The sequence below is a fragment of the Tamandua tetradactyla genome, chromosome 6 (assembly GCF_023851605.1).
Source record: "Tamandua tetradactyla isolate mTamTet1 chromosome 6, mTamTet1.pri, whole genome shotgun sequence".
Taxonomy (NCBI): domain Eukaryota; kingdom Metazoa; phylum Chordata; class Mammalia; order Pilosa; family Myrmecophagidae; genus Tamandua; species Tamandua tetradactyla.
The window spans coordinates 92,763,116-92,770,766 of record NC_135332.1 but is presented as its reverse complement, the minus strand read 5'-3'; the positions used below and the strand labels follow the sequence as shown (position 1 = coordinate 92,770,766).

General features: G+C 37.4%; 1 pseudogene; it reads left to right on the top strand.

The window, feature by feature from the left end:
• The first annotated feature begins 5,204 nt into the window (after window positions 1-5,204).
• On the top strand, window positions 5,205-5,413 carry LOC143689334 (U2 spliceosomal RNA; annotated as a pseudogene).
• Window positions 5,414-7,651: the final 2,238 nt, after the last annotated feature.

Below are 7,651 nucleotides of genomic sequence, written 5' to 3'. Positions count from 1 at the left end.
GAGGCTGATAGCTCTAAATCTATGCTCGGCCTTTAGCATTAACTCTGAGGAAAGAGATTAAATTTTGCAATATTCAAATTATGGAGATTAATTTGAATAACGAGTATTAAGAGTCCACCATACAGAAGACTCAACTGCAAGTGAGAATATGAAGATAAAACAGATCCTGCCCCTGATTTCCAGGTACTAACCAGAAAAATGCCTTCAAGTGTTGCTTATACTGAAATACGAGATAGTTAGGTGGGAAGGAATATAGATAAGACAGATAGATGATGATAAATGGAGATGATAGATATAGATATACACACTTAAAATATATGTAAAAATGTTTACTTTCACACATATTGCTTCGTATATATGTATACTAATACTTGTTGAAATACGCATATGCACTCTTTCATAAATATTAACTCATTTGATTCTCCATACAACCCTTTTAAATGATTCATGTAGCTCTTATCCTCTTATTTCTATCTTACAGATGTGCAATCGAAGAGATGAAATGTTAAGTTCACAGAACAACCAGCAGAGAGGTTAGGCAGAGTGCAAATCTCTTGTCTTTCATTCCCAAACCATGCACCATGTCCTAGTCTGTATTTTCTTGCTACTGGTGCTGCATGAAGCTCTCTCACAAGTTCCAAATAAAAACATTATGCAGCACATTTGAGTGGTCTAAATTTGATAGATAATTGGATGATCTTGTCAACAGGCAAAGGAGAATTTCAGAAATCAGTGAATGTTTTTCCATTCAATTCCACCCTTACTTTTGCCATCTAGTAAAAAATACATACTTGTTATGAAATAGCAAAAATTGGGCAAATTGTTCCACCACTCGTACAAATATATTTCCATAAGTTCTATAGAAATATTCCTATGGAAATAGGACAGACAGTACTCTTATCTGTCAAATAAACAGGGCACATGTAATAAAATCTGCATAATGAACATGTGTTTTAAATTGTTTGTGAAATATTTCTGTATTGAGACCAGAGATTTAAAAAAAAAAAGATCAGGGATTATTTTTGTTTGTTTGTTTAAAAGAAAATTAGATATCCGGAATTTCAAAATCCTGGGAAACAAATCCTAAGAACCAAAATATTGGATCTATTGTGGATTCTGAGAAATCAAGGTAAAATATCTAAGACTTGACTCCATGACAGAAAAGGGTGCCTCTTAAGTCTTCCACCAGGAAAAAGCAGTAGTGATCACTTTGTGAGCCATTATTTTTTCTGATTCATGTTGTTGTTGGTTATCTGAAGGAAGGCTGAACGTGATTATAGTTTCTTGATTTCAAAGATTAAACCCTGGCTGGTAACTTAGGAAGTATGTAACTAAAGTTACAGGAGTCAAATTTTTTTCTGTTATAATTTTACACATTTAACATGTTGATTTTCAGTTGGTTTACTTTAATTAAAACCTTTAATCTAATGAAAGTTGCAAAACTCTGTACTTTCAAAGACCTTGCATTCTATAACTTCAAGCCTGACCTAGTAAACCCAGGCAGATGTGATAATACCTATCATCGATGATTTCTTGAACATGTAATTGGCCTTTGTAATCAACATACCAATTGCATCTTGGTTCATTTATTTTCTAATTTCTTTTTCTTTGCAATAGGAATTAACCTGGTTTAAATTGGTAGGAAACTATATGTAGAGTACTGACAATAATGAAACAAGGTACAGTGCAAACAATAGCACCAGAATACTGTCTGTGAGAAAAGAAAAAGGATGGGAAGGACAAGTATATATTTGGAGTAACTTGTATTTTGGAGTAAACAGATACAAATAGAATCATAAGAACCTTAGAAAATATTATTCACAAATATTACTAAAGTTTGACAATTACATTTTACTCTATTTTCAGCTGCACCATCACATTTATTCAGCCCAGTCTCATACATATCACAATATAATATGACCAGAGTAATGTATCTGTGACTTCCATTGAAAATTAAGACAAAGCAAGACCTTTTACCTGGCATACTGCTGTCTTATCATTAGCCACATCTCTGGAATCCCTTTATTTCATTGAGTTATCCATACAAACAATCACTCTTTCTTTTATTACTTGTGAAGGATTTTCTAGAGTGATGATTTAAACCAATGGACTCGAGTCATCCAACTCATTTTGTAATTGATTTCTCATAGTGTTAATATTATCTCTATTCATTTTCTGATAATTCAGGGAATAGATAAAGGCTTATCCATAGCTACTCCTAGGTTTACAAAGCATTTAAAAGAAAGAAACATGGGCAAATAGCATGTTGTTTATGTAAAGCATCACAGGCGCAAGTTTTATACAATTTATTTCAATTAATGTTTATAGCAACCATAAGAAAAAAATGTTTTGTCACCCTCTTATGACCAAAGAAATTGAGGTTCAGCAAAAATAAATAACTTCTTAAAAAGTGACTAGCTGGCGGGCCGCGGTGGCTTAGCGGGCAAAGTACTTGCCTGCTATGCCGGAGGACCTCGGTTCGATTCCCGGCCCCAGCCCATGTAACAAAAACGGAGAAACAGAATACAATAAAACAAGAAAATGTTTAAAGATGTTTCCCTTTCTTCCTTCCTTCCTTCCTTCTATCCTTCCTTCCTTCTCTCTGTCTTTCCTTTAAAAAAAAAAAAAAAAAAAAAAAGTGACTAGCTAATTAATTGTGTAACCCTGATTGAACCAAGTAGTATATACGATCCCCAACTCTGGGCTGGTTCCACTCAATCAAAGGCACGAAATGAAATGCACATATCCTTTGTTATAAAATAGAACATGTTGCTAAGAGATAATTTGAAATTACAGATTTTGGCATATATTGGGTCGACTTTTACTTCCCCAACTATCATACTGTTCCTCCATGATGGCCCTAAAACTAACAAACATGTTCATCTATCATCCCCAAAACATACTGACTGCATATCTTTTTCGGCACTTTTGCTCTACACTTTATCTTCAAGGTCTTTTATCTTCCTCTCCAGACTTAACTTCTTTCTAAGAGCAACTTAATCCTCCTGCTCTTTTTTCCCTCAACAGATATTTATGGGCTCATCCTTTGTTCTTGGGAACACTTAGAGGCTGGTTTTAGTGTTGTTGGTTCTGACTCTGGGCTACTGGGAATGTCTCCAGGAGCTGTCTGAATATTCTGGTGTGGGACAAGGCAGAGGCCTGGAGTTCAGAGTGAAAGCTGAGAAACTCATTCTGGAAGAGATGTTCAGGGCAGGTGAGGAGGGATGAACTTGTTCTGGGGCTTTTAGAGACCACCTAGAAATAAGGACAGAGGAGAGAACTCAGAACCAATGTGCAACATCAGAAGGGGCTACAAAGAGCCCAACCATAGAAAAAGCCTGCACAGGTCGATTGATTCGAAGGAACGGTGCATGATGAGCGTATATTGAGCTCCTCAAGTTATTTTGACAGGAAAAACGAAGTTAGAGAACTGTACCTGTTTCTAAAACATACATATTTAAATATTCTACAGATAGATATTTATTATGCAATCACATATAAAAATGTGCAGAAACCACACCAAATACAAATTACTGTACTTAGCATGAGGGAAGAGTAGAAGTGGCGACCCCAGCCTTGAAAGGGTAATCCTCCATGAACAGGTACCACAGTGTATATTGGCTGATTCAACACCTGGATTTCAGCCTTATGTATGTTGGATTATTGTGATGGCCAATTATGGCTCTACACTGCTTTCTATAAACTCACCAAATGCAAATCTTTCTTTAATCAATGCATTAAAGAGAGTGTTGTGTTAGTTTACTGGACACTATGACACATAGCGCCCAGTGAGTTGGGTTGACAAGAGGAATTGATTGACTCCTCTCTGCAGAAGCTACCAGGCTTGCTTCTTCCCAGGGTGAGTGGTGTCCAGCTAGCTGGAAATCCTTGGACTCCTTGTCTTTCCTGTCACAGGATCCTCTTCTTTCTCTTCTAGTTCCCACTGTCTTCTGGCTTCTCCCTTCGGTCTTCTCTTATAATTAGGACCCACCCTGCTTTAGTGGGGCCACGTCTTAACTAAAAATTACATTCTCAAGAGGCCCTATGTACAGTTGGTTCCCACCCACAGGAATGCGGATTAAGACAAAGAACATGTAGTTGCGGGATAAATGATTCAACCTACCAAAATTACGGTCTAGGGTATGCACCACATGCACTGGAAATCTGCAGATAAATGGTGCCTGTCTCTTACCCAAAACAGTCCTCAGGCTGTGTGAGGCAAAACATGTTTGTTAGCATAATTTTCACACACTGAGATTTTTGTCTAACAGATAAATGAAGCATGTCAGTGTACAGAGGATATAATGTCAATAATGCTTAAAGGAATAAAATATTCTTTAAAGGAAAACGTATTTTTAAGTAAGGAGAGGTAGTCTAGATGTGAAGTGATTGGAAGAACATCTCAAGGGATGTGGATTGTAAGCTGCTGCCTCCTGCTTTCCTCTGGGCAGGAGCTCATTCTCTGCTGAGGCGAAGTGAGGTTGGTTGTGTTGATGGGGGGAATAAATGTTGTTCAGAGGACTAAATGAGAAAAGCTATTCAGGAAACACTTAGGGTCTGGAACAAAGTATATGTTCAAAAATATCATTTTCTCTTTAGTTATTATTACCACTATGCATTTTTAAAGATATATTTGCCCCCTTACTGAATGCAAAAGGCAAGTGTCCAATATGTGCCTTGGTTAAAGAGAGAGTTCAGTAGATGATCCAAACAGAATTTATAAGCACCTTCTTTCTAAGCATAACTTGATCAGCCTAAGTTCAAAAGCAAGACAGTCTATGCATGGTCCTGTAATGAGTCATATTTAATAACCTAAAAGAATGTATAAAAATGCTGAACCAGCCAGAAAGTTTTTCTTGAAGACAGGGAACCATACATGTGCTTTTATGGTTTTATACAAGAAAATAAAATGGATACATTTTTCAAAAGGTTAGGATAATGGACTTACATGGAGTCTACATCTATTAGGAAGGACTCATGGGCATGTCAGACATGAGCTTCTCAGTTTACTCCAAAGACAGGTTTTAATCACAGCGTGACACATCAGAGAAGAAATCCGCGCTGGAAGTGACAGGTTGTCAGAGAGGAGAAAATGGATTTCACCAAGAACCTTTATACCGTAACTTTAGCACAACTCAGTTCCTTCCTCTGCAAAATGGGAATAGTAATGGAGAAAAAAATCTGAGAAAAACTAAATGTCTAGTACATCTTTACAGAACGTAATAAAATACCAAAGTATTAAATAAAATGCTGCTACATATCTGTTCTTATCAGTTTAATATCTGATACGTCCTCTATCCGAGGACAATATATTAAATGGGTTTTTGGAGCAGGGAGATGGAATAGGAGATGGCTCCGTCCACTCCACGCATCGACCTGGTATTGCAGTACTTCCAGGAACGGTGCACCCCCTCCTCAGTTGCGGTGTGAACTGACAGGCTTGATTTTTCCTTGCTCTTCTGCTTTGCTTCTTTTCTTTACCAGACTGGAAAGTCTACAGCTCTCTTCTTGTTTTTTCCCCCTGAGCTGCTTGTACGGTCATTTCCTCTTTGTCTCTTTCTTTCTTTTCTACTGACATGTCCCTTATTCGTGGCAATGGCCAACCCAAATTTCGCACAAGTGGTAAATAAATGCTAGGAAGTAAAAAAAAAAAATGCTGCTACAAACCTGAAGTGAATATAATTCTCTGTCTTCAAATGGCGTAGCATTTTAATTACTACAAGATGATAGAAATCATGAAATGAGCCTTCAATAGAATTAATTACAGAAAAATTATGTGAAGAAGATAGACAAAGCAATTTCACAAATAATTTACCAAAATAATCCACATCATTAATTGCAGGTGCTTGCTGTGAAATGTCTTTCCTTAATGCAGACTGAACTCAGAGAAAAAAACATAAACTATTGATGTTCACCTCAATATAAAGTTTAAAAAAGCAAACTATTCAGAATTAGTACTGTATTGTGCTTGCATTATTATTTAGGTTATTGCCAGGAGTAAAATGAAATCATTCTCTGTACCATAGCAGAAGTATTTGTCACACACTCCATTCTTATCTAACTGTGGAGAAAATTACAGTCTTTCACCTAGAACATTTTCATGGTATTACAATAACTAACTCCACAGGAGGCTACTTGAAGTATTTAAAAAAAAGTTTAACAGCACCCCCAAACATTTTCTCTGTGCCCCTTGCTTTTCAAGAGGTTATAATGGCTAAATTTCCAAATGTCTTATATTCACTCTAATAGGCAGTGCATTGAGCATGAACCTGATTATTGATATACAATGTGCAGAATTTAATCTTGAAGTTTTTGTGCAATAATGGCAAAGTTTTTCACCACATAGATGGTTAAAGTCTGCACAACTATTCAGATTTATTTTTAAACATTTAGCTTTCATGGCATTGCAACTGAAGGAGGAGTCTAACTTTTAGACATTTGATTTTTGGAAACTGTATTCCTCCTTCAGAGTCATAGACTCCACTCTTTCTGAGTAACCTCAGTGGATATCTGACTTTTAATAAACTACAATGTAGTGATGACTCCCTGTCTGAGTTTCCACATTGCAATGACAAATACCAGGCGTTGGTTTGGCTTAAACAAGTTTTCATTGGTGCATGGTCTCACTGACTGGAAGTCCAAAACCAAGGTGTCGGCAAGGCCATTCCTTCTTTCCAACTGAGCATTGTTCTTGCTCCAGCTTGTTGCAATCCTTGGGTTTCTTTGGCTTACCTCTCTGCCTCCCATCCTGGGGTACGTTCTCTCCCCTGTCTGCTCTTCCTTGTTCACTGACCTCCAGAATCTGGCTCCTTCTTTGCCTTTCTTTTTGTAAGACTTCCTAGAACATGGTTGGCACTCATCCTGACACAAAAGATCACACTATAACTGTTATGGCGTCTTCAAGAGGTTGTGTTTACAAGCAAATTATCATCCACAGGAAGACAGATTAAGACTGATCAGGCTTAATCCTAAAATGCTTTGTGAGGGCATTCCCACTCCTTCACCCCCATCTCAGTCTCTTGTGCAAAGGTTATTAAGGGCGTTCCTGCCAGTGCTTAGCCCCATTCCCCTAAATTCTGGGCCTTCCTTTGTCCTTGCAATGGCCATGTCAAAGCAGACCCCCACGTCCCACCTCCTGTGATAATCTCCAGGTTTGCTCAGGAGACCTGCCACCTCTTGGCAAGCTTCCAAGCCGTCCTCACTGCACCCTGCTCTGTTCTAAGAGCGCTCTGTGTACTGTCACAGACCTGCAATTGCAGTTGTTGGCTTACTTTTATATTTTGTCGGTAGAAATTCTGTTTTGCTTGTTTGTTTGCTTCTTCTTTTTTTTTTTTTTTTAATTACTTGGAACCCACAGTAATATCTGGAGGAGGTACTAAAACTTCTGAGTAATCAGTTCTTACAACTGAACTGATTTTCATTTTAAGCATATAGGTATTTGTTATTGTTTATTTTTAATTGTAATCATACGATTATGAGGAAAAAAACGGCGAGGCTAGGCATCATGGGAAAAGGTTCATGACACAGAATGGGATCAAGGGGCATTGGTATCATCAATATTTCCTAGACTTGAGTTATAACAATAATTTATTGGAATAGAAGAGAATGCAGGAAACGCTCTTATTTTCTGTGGTCATGAAAGCTCTTATGA